The 21,962-nt window shown below is 40.5% G+C and overlaps 1 pseudogene; it reads right to left on the reverse strand.

The window, feature by feature from the left end:
- Positions 1 to 20,148: 20,148 nt before the first annotated feature.
- Positions 20,149 to 21,080, reverse strand: LOC133752705 (protein C12orf4-like; annotated as a pseudogene).
- Positions 21,081 to 21,962: the final 882 nt, after the last annotated feature.

Genomic DNA, 21,962 nt, shown 5'->3' on the forward strand with positions numbered 1-21,962 from the left:
AGTCTCTTAGCCTAGCTTGTCTTCTACACTTACCTAAGATAAACATCATTTATTGGTTGTCTACTATGTGCCAAACACAGTATGTGAATTATAGTTTTTCACAACAACCCCACAAAATAGATGTCTCTCCTATTTTACAGATAAAATAATTGAGACAGAGAGGCACAACCAACTTCTTCAAGGTCACACTAATAATCTAATAATCTTCAATGACCTTCACTGGAGCTAACAAAGCCTTTGTATTTGTTCCATCACAGAGTGTCTCTAACTTGATACTTACTTCCATGTCAAAAATACATTGATAAGCACTAATTCTAGCATGAACCATTATTCAATAAATACTTGACTGTGTCAGGTATTGGGCTACATAGATGTTAGGAAAAACAAAGCATTTAAATATAAAATACAGGCTTTGCCTCTAGGAGTCCACAGATGAAACACACAGGTATAATTTAATAGTTTAAATGGAAAAATATCCAATGATCTGTTTAAGACAAATAACCACATATAAAATATCTATATGCATCTGAGAATAAAAAGGCTCCATCCGGCCAGCGCTGTGGAGCAGCAGGTTAAGCCCTCACTTGCAATACCAGCATCCCATATGAGTGCCAGTTTGGGTCCTAGCTGCTCCACTTCCCATCCAGATCCCTGATACCGTGCCTGGGAGGCTCCTGGCTCTTGGCTTTGCTCTGGCCCAGGCCATTGCAGCCATTTGGGAAGTGAATCAGTGGATGAAAGGTTTTGATCTCTTTCCATCTCTCATTCTCTGTGACTCTGACTCTCAAATAAATAAATACACCTTTAACCAAAATGACTTAGCATTTAAGAGTGTGAAGTGTGAAGTCAAACTGCCTGGGATTGAATCTAATTGTCTGCTCTTGATAGCAATAAGACCCATCTGACTTTATCCAACAGTAAAGTGCGAATAATTATGATGCCTATATCACAGAATTTGGCAGGAAGAGGGAGGGGAATTAAATGAGATAATGCATGTAAAGCATTTAAAATAGTGGCTGGTACACATATAATATGCTTGTTAAATATTAACTATTATTATATTGGAGGATCTTTCCTTTCAATTTGAAACCCATGATCCAATTTATTATCTGGACTGCTGTGGCTAGAGTAAATTTTTTTTTGAAAGGCAGAGTTAGACAGTGAGAGAGAGAGACAGAGAGAAAGGTCTTCCTTTTTCCGTTGGTTCACCCCCCAAATGGCCGCCACGGCCGGCGTGCTGTGCCGATCCAAATCCAAGAGCCAGGTGCTTCCTCCTGGTCTCCCATGCGGGTGCAGGGCCCAAGCACTTGGGCCATCCTCCACTGCCTTCCCGGGCCACAGCAGAGAGCTGGCCTGGAAGAGGGGCAACTGGCACCCCGACTGGGACTAGAACCCCGGGTGCCAGCACCACAGGCGAAGGATTAGCCTAGTGAGCCGCGGCGCCAGCCTAAAGTAATATTTACTGAAGCAACTATGGATTTGTTCATTATTCAATTATTAATTCAACAAATTATTCTTTAACACCCAGTATGTGCCAGCAACTGTTCTAAGCATTGAGGATGCAATGGTGAGCAAAATGGGATGTTAACTCTTAACATTAATCAAAAAAGCACTTTGATTATGAGCATATAATTTCAAACTTAGGTAAACACTCTGAAGGAAAGGAACATACTTTTATGAGAACCACTGACAAAGAAACTTGACCTCATAGTGCAACTGTAAGGAGGAGTAGGATGTACCAGCCAATGTGCCTGATAACCTACAACATGAAACCATTCAGCTGCAAAGCAGTGATGAGCTCAAGGTAAGGCACAACAACATCCTGCTGCTTGAGTTCTATAAATATTGCATAAGCAATGATGTATTTCCCACGTTGGAGAGACATGCATTGCAATACGCATCTGTGTTTGGATGCTACAAGCTGTTCCTTTCAATACTTGCCCTCACAGTCAACTGTGCTCCAGACTGACCAGCATGAACCTGGAAAAGCAGTTGCAAGTAGCAACATCAATACCAGCTAACATCACATGCCTCACCAAAGAGAAGCAGTTCCAGCTGTCATATTAGAAGTGAGTTAATTAAATGTATGACCAATTATAGGAGGCAAAATTTTAAGTTGATCACTTCTGTATGGCCTGTGATGATTTTATAAATATCCAAATGGCCCTTAGCAGAATAAAGGTTCCCCACTCTGGACCTAGCTGAAAAAAAACTTGTGGGGTGGTAGTGGTGGATATCTCAGAAACAACACACACAGAGATCCTTTGGTAGGAAGAAGCATGTAGGACTCGTGGAACCAGAAGACAGGCAACATGACTGAGAAGAGTGGAGAGAGGAAGTCAGAGAGCAAGGCTTCATGTGTTCCAGCTTGGTCACATTTTATGGGAATCTTAATCATACAAATCTGAGATAATACAACATTTTGAGAGCTTGACTATGTACAACTTTTACATTTAAAAAAACGTAATCATTTATTCTCATTTTAGTTGAAAAGCAGAGAAAGACAGACAGATGTCTTCCAACTACTAGTTCGCTCCCTAAAATCCTGCCACAGCAGATCTAGACAAGGCCAAAACCAGGAGCCAGTGGCTAAATTCAGGTCTCCCACGCGGGTGGCAGGTATCCAAGGACCTGCTGCCTCCCAGGGTGCACATTAACAGTGCAGCAGCCCCATAACTTGAACCCAGGTACTCTGATATGAGATGTAAGCATCCCAATGCATAAAATTAATGTACAGTGACTTATATCAGTCTAACTTAATAAGCCAGATAGTAGTTTAAAACACACATTGCAGAGATGTCTGAAAAGGACACAAGCCCAATCACTTTGCATTTTACAACTCAGTTTCTGGATGCCCTCATGAAAGTGGGTATTGAAGATTGAATTTACCTTGGGTTCTTAGAAAACAAGCATACATTACTTTTTTCCTATTTTAAACTCAAATATACATGGGTAAATCTTATATTTTCACTACATAAGCCCATGTTTAACTGGTACAGTTTCTAAGATCTCAAAAATTCTTTTTACAATGTCTCAATTTAAACTGCTTACAGCCGGCGCCGCGGCTCACTAGGCTAATCCTCCGCCTTGCGGCGCCGGCACACCGGGTTCTAGTCCCGGTCGGGGCACCGGATTCTATCCCGGTTGCCCCTCTTCCAGGCCAGCTCTCTGCTGTGGCCAGGGAGTGCAGTGGAGGGTGGCCCAAGTGCTTGGGCCCTGCACCCCATGGGAGACCAGGAGAAGCACCTGGCTCCTGCCATCGGATAAGAGTGGTGCGCCGGCCGCAGCGCGCCGGCCGCTGCGGCCACTGGAGGGTGAACCAACGGCAAAGGAAGACCTTTCTCTCTGTCTCTCTCACTGTCCACTCTGCCTGTTAAAAAAAATAATAAACTGCTTACAAATACTTTTCAAGTAGTGAAATTAGCAAAGCACAAAAGTAGACATACAGTAGATTGACAAAATCATGGGGCAACATCTGCTAATCTGAAAATCAGTAACTGTATTTGCACACCAACTCTTCCCAGGTTTGTCCTGTTGACCAGGAGATGTCAACACTGTAGTCTTTCACATTGATGATGTAATAAAAGTAAATTTCAGGGGCCAGCATATATGGGCGCCGGTTCCCACATGGAAACAGGGGCCCAAACATTTGGGCCATCTTCTACTGCTTTCCCAGGCGCATTAGCAGGGAGCTTGATCAGAAGCAGAGCAGCCATGACTCAAACTGGCATTCCAATATTGAATGTATCAGTACTTCATTCCTTTTTATGACTAAATAATATTCCATTATATGACTATTTTACATTTTGTTGATCAGTTCATTGTTGGGATAATTGAGTTATTTCTACTTTTTGAATATTGGAAGTGGTACCACTACAAACATTCACATACAAGTTTTTGTGTAGGCATGTGCTTTCAGTTCTCTTGCACAGATATCTAGGAGTGGAATTGCTAAGTCCTCACTACCTCTATGTTTAATATTTTGAGGAACTTATAAATTGTTTTTCCAAAGTAGCTGTGACAATTTACATTTCCACAAGCAATGACTAGGAGTCCTGGTGACTCCACATTCTAATCAATATGTATTCCTATCTGTGTTATTCATCATACTGATTCTAGTAACTGTGAAGTGGTATCTCATACTGACACTGAGCATCTTTTCATGTACTTAGTAGCCATTCCTGTATCTTCTTTGAAATGTCTGTTCCAATCTTTTACACATTTTAAAAGGGCTGTCTTCTTATTTAATTGGAAGAGTTCCTTCAGATTCTAGATGCAATTTCTCTGATACATGGTATACAAATGTCTTCTCCCAACATGGTAATTATTTTATTTTCTGAAAGCACACAAGTTTTGAACTTCGATGAAGTCCAACTTACCCAAATTTTGTATTATAGATCATGCCTTTAGTGTTGTATCCAAGAAATGTTTGCTTAACCTAATGTCTCAAAAAGTTTTTTCTATGTTTTCATCTAAAAATTGTATTGTTATAAATCTTACATTTAGGTCCCTGATCCCTTTGGGTTTTTTTGGTGTATGTGAATGTCATGAGGTCTAAGTTAATCTTTTTGTGTATGGCTATCCAGTCCCAGCACCATTTGTTGAAAATACTATCCTTTCTTTCTTAATACATTTATAGAAAATCAATTGATCATGAATATAAAGATTTATCTCTGGACTCCCAGTTTTGTCCCATTGACCTAAATGTCTATGTTTATGCCTATGCAGCATTTTTTTAATCAATGCAGTTTTTTTTTTTTTGACAGGCAGAGTGGATAGTGAGAGAGAGACAGAAAGGTCTTCCTTTTTGCCATTGGTTCACCCTCCAATGGCCGCTGCGGCCAGCACATCTCGCTGACCCGAAGCCAGGAGCCAGGTGCTTCTCCTGGTCTCCCATGCGGGTGCAGGGCCCAAGCACTTGGGCCATCCTCCACTGCACTCCCGGGCCATAGCAGAGAGCTGGCCTGGAAGAGGGGCAACCGGGATAGAATCCGGCGCCCCAACCAGGCCTAGAACCCGGTGTGCCGGCGCCGCAAGGTGGAGGATTAGCCTGTTAAGCCACGGCGCCGGCCTAATCAATGCAGTTTTATGTGATGTTTTGAAATAATATGAAGAAGAAAAATGCTTCAATTCTGTTCTTCATATGATTTTGTAAAAAAGATTTAATTATTTGAAAGAGAGTTACAGAGAGAAGGAGAGAGAGAGAGAGAGGAGAGAGAGAGAAAGAGAGAGAGAGAGATTTTCCATCTGCTAATTCACTCCCCAAATGTGACCCTGGCCAAAGCCAGAAGCCTGGATTTCTATCTGGGTAGCCCACGTGGATGGCATGGGCCTAAGCACTTGGGCCATCTTTTGTTGCTTTCCCAGGCCATTAACAGAGAAAATGCATATGGAATGAAAGTGGAGCAGACAGGACTCATCTTATATGGGATGCTCATGTCACAGATGGTGGCTTAACCCACTGAGCCACAATGCCTGCTCCTTTTCTTAATTTTAAAAATTATTTTGACTACTCGGGAGCTTTTGTACTTCTACATATAAGTCTTAGAAACAGCTCTTTAATTTTCTCAAAAGCCTGTTGGAAATTTCATACAGATTGTGTTATAGCTATATAGCAATTAAGGGATATATGATATTTGCCAATATTTAGACTTTTGATCCACAAACATAGAATATTTCAATTTTTTAGATCTTTAATTTCTCTCAGCAATGAATTGTATTTCTCATCCTACAACTTTTACACATTTTGTTAATATTATTTATAAATATTGTATTATTTTGCTTGCTATTGTGTTATTGTTCTGTTCATTTCATTTTAAAATTGCGCATTGCTATTTCACAGAAATACAATTGAGCTTTGTAGTTTGATGTTTGTATCCTGCAAATTTGCTAAACTCATTTGTTAGTTCTAAAAGATTTTTTTGTGTATTCCTTGGGATTTTCTACATATCACATCAGGTCATCTGGAAATAGAGTTTTACTTCTTTTCTAATATTGTTGACATCTTTCTTTTCTTGCCTTACTGTCCTGGCTAAAACCTTCAGTAAAATATTGAAATAGAAGTGATAAAAGCAGGGTCTGGTGTTGTGGCACAGTGCCTACAATGCCTACATCCCGTATGAGTACCAGCTCAAGTCCCAGCAGCTCTGCTTCTTTTTTAAAAATTTTCATTCATATAAAGAGGAAATATTTCATGTATTTCATAAATACAGCTCTAAGAAGATAACCATACTTGCCTTCATCCCTGTCTCAATTTCCTCTCCTTCATTTCTTTTTATTATTATTTTTTCAATAACATACTTTCAATTTACTTTGTAATCATAGGCTTAATGCACCAGTAACCATAGTGTTCAACAAGTAAAAAGTAGAAAGACCACTGTACCACTGGAATATAGATAAAGGTTATAAACAATAACCAAATCATAAGATATCAGTTTTACTCTTATACACTCAATTTTTGTACTCTACCTCATTTCAGAGGAAACATGATATTTGTCTTTTGGGGACTGGCTTATTTCACTAAACATAATGGTCTCCAGTTTTTGCCTTTCAAATAAATAAAAATAATAAATAAAACTTTTTTAAAAGTTTATGGAAGACCGGCACCGCAGCTCACTAGGCTAATCCTCCGCCTGAGGCACCAGCACTCCGGGTTCTAGTCCCAGTTGGGGGCGCCGGATTCTGTCCCGGTTGCTCCTCTTCCAGCCCAGCTCTCTGCTGTGGCCCGGGAGTGCAGTGGAGGATGGCCCAGGTCCTTGGGCTCTGCACCTGCATGGAAAACCAGGAGGAAGCACCTGGCTCCTGGCTTCGGATCGGCACAGCGTGCCAGCTGCAACACACCAGCTGTAGCGGCCACTGGGGGGTGAACCAATGGAAAAAGGAAGACCTTTCTCTCTGTCTCTCTCTCTCACTGTCTAACTCTGCCTGTCAAAAAAAAAAAAAAAGTTTATGGAAACACACTGTGGGAAAAAAAACTTCATGGATTTCAAAAGTTTTTACACTACGATGAACTCACCTCTTTAAAGTTTTTGTATTTGACTGGCAAAAACAGAGCTCTCATCTGCTGGTTCACTCCCCCAAAAGCCCACAATACCCGCGGCTGGGCCACGCTAAACCTGGGAGCCAAGAACTCAACCCAGGTCTCATATGTAGGTGTTAGGAACCCAATCATTTGAACCAATAAACAGTGCCTGCCAAAGTCTGCATTATCAGTAACCTGGAGTCAAGACCAAGAGCTGGATGTCAAACTCAGATACTCTGATGTGGGACATGGAGATCTTAACTGGTATCTTTAAGCACTAGACTAAACCCCTACTCCACCATCGACTCACGTGGGAAATCCAGATGGAGTTCCAGGATCCTGGGTTTGGGCTGGCCCAGCCCCAGGCCGTTACAGCCATTTGGGGAGGGAACCAGTGGATGGAAAATTTTCTCTCTCTCCCCCTCTCTCTCTGTAACTGTGCCTTTCAAATAAATAAAAAGTAAAATTTCTTTAAAAATCAATTAAGATAATGAGTAAAATATGTATTTATTGTTATTTTGCCTAATTACCTTAGCTGTGCCCTTTATTTCTTCATATGGATTCAAGTTACCACCTGGTGTCACGCCTTTTCAGCATGAAGATTTCTTTTGCAATGTTTTGTAAGATAGATCTGTTAACAATGAATTCTCTCAGTATCTGTTTAACTAGGAATATCTTCATGTCATCTTCATTTTTGAAGATAGAATTGATAATTTTTGCTTCTTTTAACACTTTAAATGTCATCCTATTGCTTTCTGGCATCCATGGTTTCTGATAGAACAAATGCTATTATTACTGTTTCTTTTGTGATTCATTTTTCTTGTTGCTTTAAGATTGTCGTTGTCTTTCAACAGTTTGTCTATGCTGTGTAGGTGTGGGCCTCTTTCAGCTTATCCTACTTGGAGTTTGTTAAGCTTCTTGGAAGTGTCCATGTTCTTGCCATATCTGACAGTTTTTAACCATTGTTTCTTTGAGCCTTTTTTCTGTCCTTTTCTCCCTCTCTCCTCTACTCTTGCTTCCATTATGCCTATGTTACTTTGTTTAATTATGTTCTACATTTCTTTTGTAAAGATTTATTTTATTTATTTGAAAGGCAAAGTTCACACACACACACACACATACACTCAGGAAAGAGAGATAGAGAGATTCTTCCATTCACTGGTTCCCTCCCCAAATGACTGCAACAGCTGGGGCTGGGCCAGGTAGAAGCCAAGAGCCAAGAACTCCAACTAGGTCCTCACATGGGTAGTAGGGGCTCAAGAACTTGGAACATCTTCCACTGTCTTCCCAGGCACACTAGCAGGGAGCTGGATCCAAAGCAGAGCAGCCAACACTCCAACCAGCACTCATATGGGATGCCAGCATAGCAGACTGCAGCTTAACCAACTGCACCACAGAATCGGCCCCTGTATATTTTTCTCCACTCTTTTTAGTCTGTGTTATTCAGATTGCATGTCTCTATTGATCTGTTGGCAAGTTCATTGATTTTTTTTTCAGCTGAGATCTGCTTTTGTACTAGTCTAGTGAATTTCTTTATTCAGTTATTATATTTTCAACTCCAGAATTTCCATTTGATTCCTTTTTATAATTTCCATTTTCTGTTGATATTCTCTACTTGATGAAGCATCGTTGTCCTGTGTTGTCTTAATTTATAAAACATGGTTTTCTTGCCGGTGCCGTGGCTCAACAGGCTAATCCTCCACCTAGCGGCGCCGGCACACCGGGTTCTAGTCCCGGTCGGGGCGCCGGATTCTATCCCGGTTGCCCCTCTTCCAGGCCAGCTCTCTGCTATGGCCCGGGAGTGCAGTGGAGGATGGCCCAAGTTCTTGGGCCCTGCACCCGCATGGGAGACCAGGAGAAACACCTGGCTCCTGGCTTCGGATCAGCGCGGTGCGCAGGCCGCAGCGCGCCGGCCGCTGCGGCCATTGGAGGGTGAACCAACGGCAAAGGAAGACCTTTCTCTCTGTCTCTCTCTCTCTCTCTGTCCACTCTGCCTGTTTAAAAAAAAAAAAAACATGGTTTTTCTTTACTTTTTTGAACAGATATATATATATATATATATATATATATATATATATATATGGCATTGCCTAAAACCTCCATTACAATATGGCACCTGGCAGATGTTCGAGGGGCGTGTCTGCAGCTGCTGCGGTTAAACTACGTAAGATCAGACCACGGGCAGGGATAGGTCCGCTTTAGTTCCAGACACGTGGACAGTGCGTGATCCCTATACTTTGCTTAAGGTGCCCCTGTGCGTGGTTCACCCACGCCTGCATGACCTTTTCGCTGATTGGCTCCCCTACTGCGCTTTATAACCTTGCACACTTCCTCAATAAAGTAGTTCCTGCTTAGACAGAAGTCACGGGTGCTTGCTTCGGTGTGCTTGACCCGTCGACCTTACTACCTCTCCCGTTCGCCTTGTCAGGGAGTGCTTGTACTGTCCCCTGCTGATCAGGAGCCAACCTCAGGCTTAAGACCCCAACATATATACATATATATATATATATATATATATATATATATATATGAACTAGTTTGAATTTTTTTTTAACCAAGTCTGACATGTGATCCCCTTCAGAGACAGTTTCCATTAACAAATTTTTCTTTCTGTGTATAGGCTACACTTTCCTGATTCTTTGCTTGTCTCATAATTTTTTGTTGAAAATTGAATATATTTTAGATAAACTATTGTACCAATTATTGATTATGCTCTCTTCTCCAGCCCTGCCCCTGCCAGGAGATGCTACTTTTGTTGTTGTTGTTAATGTTGTTGTTATTGTTTGTTTCTATGTTTAGTGAGTTGCCTGGACTAATTTTTTTTGTTTAAGATTTATTTTATTTATTTGAAAGTCAAAGTTACAGAGTGAGATAGAGGTGTTCCACCTGCTAGATCACTCCCAAATGGCCTTAATGGCCAGGACTGGCCCAGGTCAAAGCCAGGAGCTTTTTCCAGGTTTCCCACATGAGTGCAGGAGCCCAAGTACTAACCCACTGCACCACAGCACTGGCCCCTAGCCAGAGATTTTAAATGGAGATTGGCAGAATGAGACAACTATAGAAGGTTTTGAAAATACTGACATATTATTGGGGGTTCTGGAAGTCTGTGTGTATATGCCAGGATAAGAATATGCTAAGGAAAGACCAGAGAGGGCCCCAGTTATCTACCCACTCCCAATTGAGAGGGAGGCTCTGCATAAGCAGAAAGTGGAATCTAAGATCAATTCACTGCCTGAACTTTGAATGCATGCTTCAAACCCCAAATCATCTTAGCGAAAGGTGAAAGTTTTAGGGGCTCAAGGTCTTTAAGCACAAGCTATTTAACACTGATCAAAAGTATTCATTGAACTCTAAGCAATGCTGACCCAGTGATGACTCCTAGGAAGCCCTCTTACTCTGGGCTGCTAAAACAAAAAGACTGAGTGATTTATAAACAAAATAAATGTATTGCCCCAACTTACAGCTGCTGCGAAGTTCATGGTCAAGGCACCAGTAGATTCATAGTGTGATGAGGGCTTGTTGTCCACTTTGAAGACAGTGCCTTCTTGCTGAGTTTTCACGTTAGAAGGTCTGAGGGCTTCCTCAAGCTGTTTATATTAGGCACTAATCTCATTCATGAAGGTGGAGCCCTCATGACCTAATGACCTCATCTCTCAACAACATCAACTTGGGTATTGGGTTTCAATATACGAATTTTGGGGAGGAGGTATAAGCATTCTTAACAGTAGTCAAACTTAAAAATAAAAATAATAATGAAGATAAACAACTGACTAAACACTTCAGTAGTTGTTCTGTAGGGAAGACAGATACTATAGAATTAGTCCACAAGGGGTGGGTTAAGCCACTGCCTGTGATGCCGACATCCAATATGGATACCAGTTTGAGTCCCGGCTGCTGCACTTCCAATCCAGCTCCCTGCTAATGCACCTGGGAAAGCAGCAGGGGATGGCCCAAGTCCTTAAGCCCCTGCACCCTTGTGGAAGAAAGAAGCTCCTGGCTCCTGACTTTATTCTGGCCCAGCCCTGGTCATTATGGCCATTTGGGAGTGAACTAGCAGATGGAAGGTTTCTCTGTGTCAGTGTGTATGTGTGTGTGTGTGTGTACTCTACCTTTCAAACAAATAAAATAAAATATTTGTTTAAAAAGTCGTTGGCTGTAGAGGCAGGTGTTTGGTGCAGTGGTTAAGACACTGCTTGGAATACTCATATTCCATAACAAAGTGCCTGGGTTCAAGTCTTGGTTCTGCTTCAATTCCAGCTTCCTGCTAATGTGCACCTTGGAAATAGCAGATGATAGCCAAAGTAGTTGGATCCCTGCCACCCATCTAGAAGATCCAGAATGAGTTCCTGGCTCTCAGCTTTGGCCTAGCCCAGCCCCAGCTGTTGAGGGCATTTTAGGAGTGAGGCCACAGATGGGAGATTTCTGTCTATCTCTGTCACTGTCTCTGTCTCTCTGCCTTTCAAATGAATAAAAATTTTTAAAGATAAATAAAACTTTTGTTGGTTTCTAACTTGTTAAACCAGTACTATAGCCTTGGGCAGATATAATAATGGACTTTGCTTCTTTTTGACAATAGTCACTACTATTTTTCAACAATGCCACTGGGCATTTGGACTTCAGTACAGCTCCAGATCAGGTCAGTCACCTCCAGCTAGCAGCCAGGCAAATGGTCTTTATAGGTAGTGTGCAACAGATTTAAATTGGTCAAGGATTGGCTGAGATGGGAGCAGATCTGATTTAAAGATTCCACTGTTTGGGGCCAGCATTGTGGCGTAGCAGATTAAACTGCTGTCTGTGATGCCGACACCTCTTTTGGGCACTGGTTCAAGTCCTGGCTGCTCCACTTCTGATCCAAGTCTCTGGTAGTGCACCTGGTATAGTAGTGGAAGATGTCCCAAGTAACTGGACTCCTACACCCATGTTGGAGACATGTATGAAGCTCCTGCCTCCTGGCTTCAGTGTGGCACAAGCCTGGCTGTTACAACCATTTGAGAAGTGAACCAGCAGATGGAGATCTCTCTCTCTCTCTCTCTCTCTCTCTCTCTCTAACTCTGACTTTCAAATGAATAAATAAATCTTTAAAAAAGATTCCATTGTTCTTAGGAGGTTCAGTAGTTTTTCCTGAATAAATGTTTTTTAGCTTATTGTGTGACTCTGGTTAGTGTTCAGAGCTTTGAAATAGTTGCTTAGCACTGACTTTGGGCAGGCAGAATTTCCCAACGTCATCACTACCTAAATTATAAATTTTGTTTCATTTTGGGTTATTTTGTTAACTCTAGTTATTCCTCTACTCAGAATCTTATTTTTTAATTGACAAATAAAATCATATAGATTTATCATGCACAACATGATGTTTTGAAAAATATATACATAGAGGAATGGCTAAACCTAGTTTATTTACATACACAATACTTTACATTTTTGTTGTGAGAATGCTTAACATTCACTCTTTTAGCATTTCTCAAGAATATAGAATTGATGCTATGAGCCATGCCTTAGACTTCTCTAATATTTTTTACATGGCCTGGTATAGTGTGAAACAGAGATCAGATATGCCCAAAAAGTTTTTTGATCAATTTAAAAGTACTATAGATTATTACATCCAGTAGGGAATTGATACATTTCACTGCACAAAAATGTAGAAATCATGTCTGACTGAATGCTTCTTCTACATCTTCCTCTCGAGACGTTACATTATACCTTTGACAATGGCCTATAGGTCATTCTGATGTACAGTCTCGGCTGTGAGCCATGGATTTATATGCTATGTTTATATTCTGCTTTAGAGTTAACAAAGCACTTTTTTTTTGACAGGCAGAGTGGATAGTGAGAGACAGAAAGGTCTTCCTTTTTCCATTGGTTCACCCTCCAATGGCCGCTGCGGCCGGCTCATCGCTCTGATCCGAAGTCAGGAGCCAGGTGCTTCTCCTGGTCTCCCATGCGGGTGCAGGGCCCAAGCACTTGGGCCATCCTCCACTGCCTTCCCGGGCCATAGCAGAGAGCTGGCCTGGAAGAGGGGCAACCGGGATAGAATCCGGCGCCCCAACCGGGACTAGAACCCGGTGTGCCGGTGCTGCAAGGCAGAGGATTAGCCTGTTAAGCCACGGCGCCGGCCAACAAAGCACTTTCTTATCAAAGATCTCAATGATCCTTAAAACAACTCCGTGAGGAAAGCAGGGAAGACATATATCTCTATTTTATATTTGATAAAAATTCAGGAGCCTAACATACATAAAATTAGTGCTGAAACCAGATTTTTCTATCACTTTGACTCTTTGATCAATCTCTTTCCTGAACAATTTTATAATGTCCCATGTAAAGATGATAATGAGAAATAGTAGGCAGCAAGATAGTGACTGAGCAAGATACTTCAATGACCATCTCCCCACAGAGGCACCAATTTAAACAGCTGTTCACCCCTCAAGCCAACTGCACAAGTACTAAGGAAATCAAGGGAGAGACCGTAGTGCTTGGTTTTAGAGTAATGATGAGATATGACACATTGAAGAAAGTGGGAAGGAAAGACTTTCCCACGTCACCCCTCCTCCAGCTCCAAGTAGTACAACATGGAGAGAGGTACCTTGTCTCCTGCTTGGGAGAAGGGGAGGGAATTAGTCCATACCTTACACTTGAAACCCAATACCAGTACTGCCACTGTAAAATCTAGTGCTAGACAGGGCCCCATGGCCCCTTTTCCCAGGCTAGTACCTTCAGACTGAGATTTTGGACTCTCCTAAGATAGGTAGTCAAGAGGTTTCTTCTGCCACCCCTCCCCAACTGCCGTGATTCCAGCTGCTGGGGAGTAGAGCCAGGACTGTAATCTGAGGGCACTACATTGGAGTTCAGTGCTAGACTGGCACCAGACAAAGCCCAAGGCCTCTATCTCCAGGTTGAAGCTCACAAATAGATCCTCTAGACCTGCCAGTGCATCAGGTGAATGAATACCTGTGACCGGGTAAGACATTTTAGCATATATCATTCATTGCCAGCCTCATGTGAGTCTGGCATGCACCCCTGACACCGCACAAAGCTGGTAACTGTGAGATCCAAGTGGAACTTAGCATCAGCCTGGGTGGCCAAGGGACTGCCTCCACCAACACACCACCAACCTCAGGAAGAATAAAACTCTGGGGCCAGCGTTGTGGTATAGCAGGTTCAGCTTCTTTCTGCAACACCAGCATCCCATATTGGTGCTGGTTCAAATGCCAGCTGTTCCACTTCCCATCCAGTTCCCTGCTGATGTGCCTAGAAAAGCAGCAGGAGATGTCCCAAGTCCTTGGGTCCTTGCCATCCAGGCGGGAGACCCTGATGGAGTTCCAGGCACCTGGCATTGGCCCCAGCCATTGTAGTCATTTGGGGAGTGAACCAGCAGATGGAAGATCTTTGTCTGTGTGTGTAACTTTGGCTTTCAAATATATAAATAGGTATTTTTTTAAAAAGACGGAAAGAAAGAAAATAATTGTCTTGTATTTAAGGGAAAAACGATTTCAACCATAAGAAAGTAAGATGAGAAATGCCTCTTGGGACTCAGTGCCAGGCTGCCAAAACTCAACACAGGGGTTTGGTGTTGTGGCATAATGGATAAAGTAGCCACCTTTGATGTCAGCATCCCATGTGGGTGCCAGTTAGAGTTCCAGCTGCTCCAGCAGCGGGAAGATGGCCCAAGTTCTTGGGCCCCTGAACCCACATAGGAGATCCAGATGAAGTTTTTGGCTCCTGGCTTTGGCCTGGCCCAGCTCTGGGCCATCTGGGGAGTGAACCAGCAGATGGAAGACTGAACTCTCTCTCTCTCTCTCTTTCTCTCTCTCTCTCTCTCTCTCTCTGCCTTTCAAATAAATTAAATAAATATGTTTTTAAAAAACCACAGGGCTAATGCTAACAGTGTGTCTATCTTCAGGCCAGTATCTGCATATGGAAGCTCTGGACCTGTCCCCGTGTCAAGTGGAGACACATGGCCCCAGTTGATCAGACTTATATACCATCCAGCCCCTGGAAAAGGCCTGCAAGGATAGGTGACTTCATTTTTTATGTAATTTTGTATATACTGTTAATTTACCAACCTTCTAAATATTAGGAAAGGACCTAGGGTTTTTTTTTAAGATTTATGTTTTACTTATTTGAAAGCTATAGTGACAGAGAGAAGGAGAAATAGTGAGATCTTCCATCTGCTGGTTCACTCCTCAAATGGCTGCAACAGTCAGGGCTGGGCCAGGCCAAAGCCAAGAACCAGTAATTCCATCTGGATCTCTGACATGTGGCAGGGGTCCAAGCACTTGGGACATCTTCTGCTGTTCTCCCAGGCACTTTAGCAGGGAGATGGATCAGAAGCAAAGCAGCCAGGACTTGAACTTGTGCTCTGATATGGAATGCCAGTATTACTGGTACTCTGATATGGAATGCCAGCATCGCAGGCAGCAGCTTAGCTTACTGCACCACAACACTGGCACTTGGACAACTTCTTTGTAGACATTCCTCCAGATCATTCTGAACAAACCAACTGCAGATTTGTGACAAATCTGGAGTTGGGGCACCCTCTAGTGCTCATACAGCAACAATACACCAATAGCAGAGTTGCGGCAAACTTCTATGTATGGCACCATCTAGTGCTGAAATAGCAGACGTAGCCACTGGCTCAAAGAAAATAGAGTGCTTAGAATTTCTGAACTGATAGCCACAAATAAAGCAAATTATGAAGACTTGAAAAAACGCACAATCCTTCAATGCCAAGACGATTCCATATGCCAAAAAGCATCAAGAAATTCTAGGGAAGCATGAATTTTCTCACCTAGTAAAGTAAGATGCCAAAAATCAACCAGAGAACAGATGACATCTGAAAATTCTTGGATGTAAAATTCAAAATAACAATTTTGAAAGAAACACAACAAACCTCAAGAAAGAATACAGAAATAATTCAATATTCTAACAAACTTAACAGAGAGATGGAAGTAATTTTAAAAATCAAACGGAAATCTTTGACCTGAATAGTACACTCAGAAAACTTAAATATGTGATAGAAAACATAATAGCCTACTAGAAAAAGTACAGTTATCTTCTTAGAATTGTATCTATGAAATACTTGAAATCTGTTCTATTTATATTAATTAAAATTTGGGAAAAAAGATATGCTTAAGGCAGTTCTTCAAACTGAAAGAAAGAGATGCTAGTGAGTAACAAGGAAATATTATTGGTAATAGTAGCTATGCATACAAATTCAGAATGCTATAATATTGTATACCAGTTACATAAAAATTCATACCTTTAGTATAAAGACTAAAAACAATTAAAAATAACAATTTAATTAATGTGTTATTAGGGAATATAGAAAGAAGTAAAATGGAATATTCGAAATTCAAAATGTGGAGAGGAATGGAGAGCAAGTGTAGAATTTTCTATTTTAAAACTTTATTTAAGGCATACAAATCTCATGTATTTCATATATACTGTTTTAGGAACATAGTGATACTTCCCACCCTACCCACACACACACACTCTATCCTTCTTCCTCCTCCCTCTCTTATTCCCACTATTAATTTTTACAAAGATCTATTTTAGTTCACTTTATACTCATAAGATTAACCTACACTAATTAAAGAGTTCAACAAATAGTACGAAGAAAAAAAACTTGCTCAACAGTAGAGACAAGAGCAGTAAACAACCATTGAACCTCAAAATGTCAGTTTCACTCAAGTACATTACATTTTAGATACTCTATTAATTACCCTAGTCAGGAAAAACATACAGTATCTGTCTTTTGGAGAGTAGCTTACTTCACTAAGTATAATGGTTTCCAGTTGCATCCATTTTATTGCGAAAAAAACAGGATTTCATTTTTTTAATCACTTAGTAGTATTCTGTAGTATATATATATATATATATATATATATATATATATATCTCATAATTCCTTTATCCAGTCATCAGTTGATGGAAATCTGGATTGGTTCTACGTATTAGCTACTATGAATTGAGCTGCAATGAACATGAGGGTACAGATAACTCTTTCATAGGCTGATTTAATTTTGTTTGGGTAAATTACCAGGAGTGGGATTGCTGGGTCATATAGAAGATCTATCTTCAGCTTTCTGGGGTATCTCCATACAGTTTTCCACAATGGCTGCACCAGTTTACATTCCAACAGTGGATTTAGGGTACCTTTCTCCCCACATCCTCACCAGCATATGATGTTTGTTGATTTCTGTATGAAAGCCATTCTAACTGGGGTGAGGTGAAACCTCATTATGGTTTTGATTTGTATTTCCCTGATGACTAGTAATCCTAAGCACTTTTTCGTGTGTCTGGTGTCCATTTGAATTTCCTCTTTTGAAAAATGCGTATTCAAATCCTTCACCCTTTTTTTAACTGGATTGTTTGTTTTGTTGTTGTTGAGTTTCTTGAGCTCTTTATAGATTCTGGATATTAACCCTTTATCAGTTGCATAGTTTGCAAATATTTTCTCCTATTCTGTCTGTTGCCTCTTCAGTTGGCTGAATGTTTCTTTTGTAATGCCGAAGCTTCTCAATTTGATGTAATCCCATTTGTCAATTTTGGCTCTTACTGCCTGTGCTTCCGGGATCTTTTCCAAGAAGTCTTAGCCTATGCCAAAGTCTTGCAGAGTTTCTCCGATGTTCTCTAGTATTTGATGGCACTGGGTCATAGATTTAGGCCCTTGATCCATTTTGAGTGGATTTTTGTGTAAGGTGTAAGGTAAGGGTTTTGTTTCATATTTCTATACACAGAAATCCAGTTTTCCCAACACCATTTCTTGAAGAGACTATCTTTATTCCAGGAATTGATTTTAGCTTCTTTGTCAAAGATAAGTTGGTTGTAGATGCGTGGATTGATTTCTGGAGTTTCTATTCTGTTCCACTGGTCTACATGTCTGTTTTTTGCCAGTACCAGGCTGTTTTGATCATAACTGCCCAGTAGTATGTCTTGAAGTCTGGCATTGTGGTGCCTCTGGCCTTGTTTTTGTTGTATAAGATTGCTTTAGTTATTCAGGATTTATTGTGTTACCATATGAATTTTAGCATTGTTTTTTTTCTAGATCTGAGAAGTGTGTTGTTGGTATTTTCATTGGGATCGCATTGAAACTGTAAATTGTTAAAAAAAAAAAAGAAACTGTAAATTGTTTTTGATAATATGGACATTTTCATTATATTAATTCTTCCAATCCATGAACATGGAAGATTTTTCCATTTTTTGTGTCTTCTTCTATTTCTTTTTTTTTAATGTTTTGTAACTTTCATTGTACAGATCTTTGCTGAGACTTACTTTATGCCTAGCATATGATCTATTCTGGACATAGTTTCAAGCACTGATGAAAAGAATATGTATTCTGTAACTGTGGGATGAAAGGTTCTGTAGATATCAGCTAGGTTTAGAGTGTAGATTAGCTCTGTTGTTTCTTTGTTGATTTTCTGTCTAGCTGATCTGTCTAGTTGATTGATGAAAGTGGAGTATTGAAGTCCCCATTACTATTGTATTGGAGCCTATGTCTCGCTTAAAATCAATTGATATTTGTTTTAAATAGCCAGGCATGCTGTAATCAGGTACATATACATTTATTATAGTCACATCTTCCTATTAAATTGATCCCTTAATATAATATAATATTATACTATATAATATAGTACTCTTGTTTGTCTCTTTTAACAGTTTTTGTGTTAAAGTCTATTTTGTCTGATATTAGGATGGCTACACTTGCTCATTTCTGTTTGACATTAGCATGGAATATGTCTTTCCATTCTTTCACTTTCAGTCTGTGTATCTTTGTTCATGAGGTGTGTTTCTTGTAGGCAGAAAATAGATGGGTCTTGTTTTTAATCAACAGCCAGTCTGTATGTTTTAACTGGAGAATTTAGGCCACTTGCAGTCAAGGATACTGGTTTTTTAAATTTTTTATTTATTTATTTATTTGAGAGGTAGAGTTAAATATGGAGAGAGAGAGAAACAAAGAGAAAGGACTTCCATCCACTGGTTCCCTTCCCAAATGGCCGCAATGGCCAGAGTTGGGTTGATCCAAAGCCAGGAACCAGGAGCTTCCTATGGGTCTCCCATGCAGGTGCAGAGGCCCAAGCACGTGGGCCATCTTCTACTGGTTTCCCAGGCCACAGAGGAAAGCTGGATTGGAAGTGGAGCAGCTGGGACTTGAACTGGCATCCATATGGGATACTGGCACCACAGAAGGAGGCTTAGCCTGCTGTGCCACAGCATCAACCTCAAGGTTACTATTGATAAATAACAACTTGGCCTTGTCATTTTTCTGTAAATATTCCTATTATTTGCTTTGGATTTCCTTTGTAATTTTACTGGGAGATTGTCTGCCTTCACATTCTTTAATAATGATGACTGTCTTTCTGTGCTTTTGTGTGTAGCACATCCTTAAGCATCTTTTGTAAGATGGACCGAGCAGTGGCAAATTCTTTCAATTTCTGTTACGGAAGATCTTTATTTCACCTTCATTCACAAATGAGAGCTTTGCAGGGTATAGTATTATGGGCTGACAGTTTTTTTCTCTTAAGACTTGGACTATGTATTTCCATTCTCTCCTAGCCTATAGGGTTTCTGATGAGAAGTCAGTTGTGAGTCTAATTGGAGATCCTCTGAAAGTAATCTGGCGTTTCTCTAGTGCACATTGTAGAATCTTTTCTTTATGTTTTACTGTTGAAAGTTGACTACAATGTGTTGTGGTGAAGATCTTTTCTGGTCATGTTTATAAGGAGTTCTATGTGCCTCATGTACTTGGATGTCCCTTTCTTCAAATTAGGGAAGTTTTCTGTAATTATTTCACTGAATAGGCCTTCTAATGCACTCTCTCTTTCCACATTTTCTGGACCTCCTAACACCTATATATTGGGTCATTTGATAGTATCCCATAAATCTCCAGCACCGTTTTTAATTTTTCTAACTTCTTCTCTCTCTCTGCTTTTTTGTTTGTTTGTTTTTTGTGGGTTTTTTTGACTGAAAAACGTCCAAAGATTTGTCTTCTAGCTTGGATATTTGTTCTTCTGCCTTATCAAATCTGTTGTTAGGGCTTTCTACTGTATTTTTTATTTGACATATTGAATTCTTCATTTCTAGTATTTGTTTTCAAAATCTCAATTTCATGTGTGAACTTTTCATTCATGTTATGTAAAAATATTTAAATAGTTTCTATCAGCATTCTTAGTTTTATCATCACTTCCTCCATGTTGGTTTCCAGAATCATGTGATTCTTTCAACTTACTCCTACTCTAGGTTCTAGCATAAGGGACCACCTGTTGGGCAACTTCCAGTTGCTCTTCAATTCAGGAAGCATGGAATTCAATGCACTCTTGTCAAACTGTGGCAAAATCTCTTTCAACACCACTATATGAATTAATTAGATTGTCATCTAGTAAAACCAAGCCATAGGGGCCGGCACTGTGGCGCAGCGGGTTAACACCCTGGCCTGAAGTACATGCATCCCATATGGGCTCTGGTTCTAGTCCTGGCTGTTCCACTTCCGATCCAGCTCTCTGCTATGGTCCGTGATAGAAGTAGAAGATGGCCCAAGTCCTTGGGCCCCTGCACCTGCATGGGGGACCCGGAAGAAGCTCCTGACTCCTGGCTTCAGATCAGTGCAGTTCCGGCCATTGTGGCCAATTGGGGAGTAAACCATCGGATGGAAGACCTCTCTCTCTCTCTCTCTCTCTCTCTCTCTGCCTCTCCTCTCTCTGTGTAACTGACTCTCAAGTAAAAAAATAAATAAATCTTTAAAAAAAAGGCCATAGAAAGATGTGAAATAAAGTAACAGTGCTGTCTGAAGCTGATGGAATTGCACACCACTCCAATGACTTCTTTTATGTTTACAGAGGTCCAGCGTATCTGCTCTGAATAACCTCAAATTATTCATCGTCTTCAGCTGGGCTTCTAAATGAATAATAAAACTTTCTTCCAGCTTTCTCTATGCCTCACAAATCCTTCCAATTGCTTCTACAGATTCTCTGAACTGACTTGGTTGACCTTTAATTTCTTAACTGAAAGAGATGTTGAGATTTTTTAGGTCATGGTGAAGTTTTATCAACCATTCCTAATATTATTGTTTTTGTCAGCCCCTACCTTAGAAATTTATTCTCCATGGGAAATAACATCTCTCTTTTCTACTGTTACCTCACATCTTTGAATATTGGTTTGTTAAAATTTGTATTATATCACCCCTGTACACTTGCTATAGGAGACTGTTCACTACCTTTTCAGGGAGATATTTGATTTTGATATGGGCTTGAGTTATAACAGGTACAAGCCTTAATTAAACATACAAGTAAGATCTTCCTTATCTATTTGCCATAGCAAAGTTAAAAATCACTGAAATTTTAAAAAATTGTAAAAGACAGAATGGAGCAGGCATTTGGAGCAATGGTTAATATAGTACTTGGAATGCCCACACCCCATATTAGAGCACCTGGGTTCAAGTCCCAGCTGTGCTTCCAATCCAACTTTCTGATAGTGCACACTCTGGGAGGCCACACATGATGGCTTAAGTAGTTGGACCCCTGTCACCAATGTGGAAGACCCAGACTGGGTTCTGGGCTCTTGGCTTCAGTCTGGTCCAACCCCAGCTGTTGTGGGCATTTAGGGAGTGAGCCAGTAAATGGAACATATCTCTGTCCTTTCTCTCTCTCTCTTTCTTTCTCTCTGCGTGTGTGCGTGTGTGTGTGTGTCAAAAACAGCAGTGAATAAAAAATTGAAGAAAAATACACAATAATTTAATAGGCTAAAAAAAAACAAGACACAACTTAGGAGAAACTCACTTTACCTTTAGAGGCACACATGGACAGAAAAATGAAAAAATGGAATAAAACATTCCATACAAATGGAACCTAAAATACAGCAGGAATAGCCATACTTATATTGGATAAAATAGTTTTTAAATCCAAAGCGGTAAAAAGAGACAAGGAAAGTCATTTAAAAATGATCAAAG

This window comes from Lepus europaeus, chromosome X (genome assembly GCF_033115175.1).
Source record: "Lepus europaeus isolate LE1 chromosome X, mLepTim1.pri, whole genome shotgun sequence".
Taxonomy (NCBI): domain Eukaryota; kingdom Metazoa; phylum Chordata; class Mammalia; order Lagomorpha; family Leporidae; genus Lepus; species Lepus europaeus.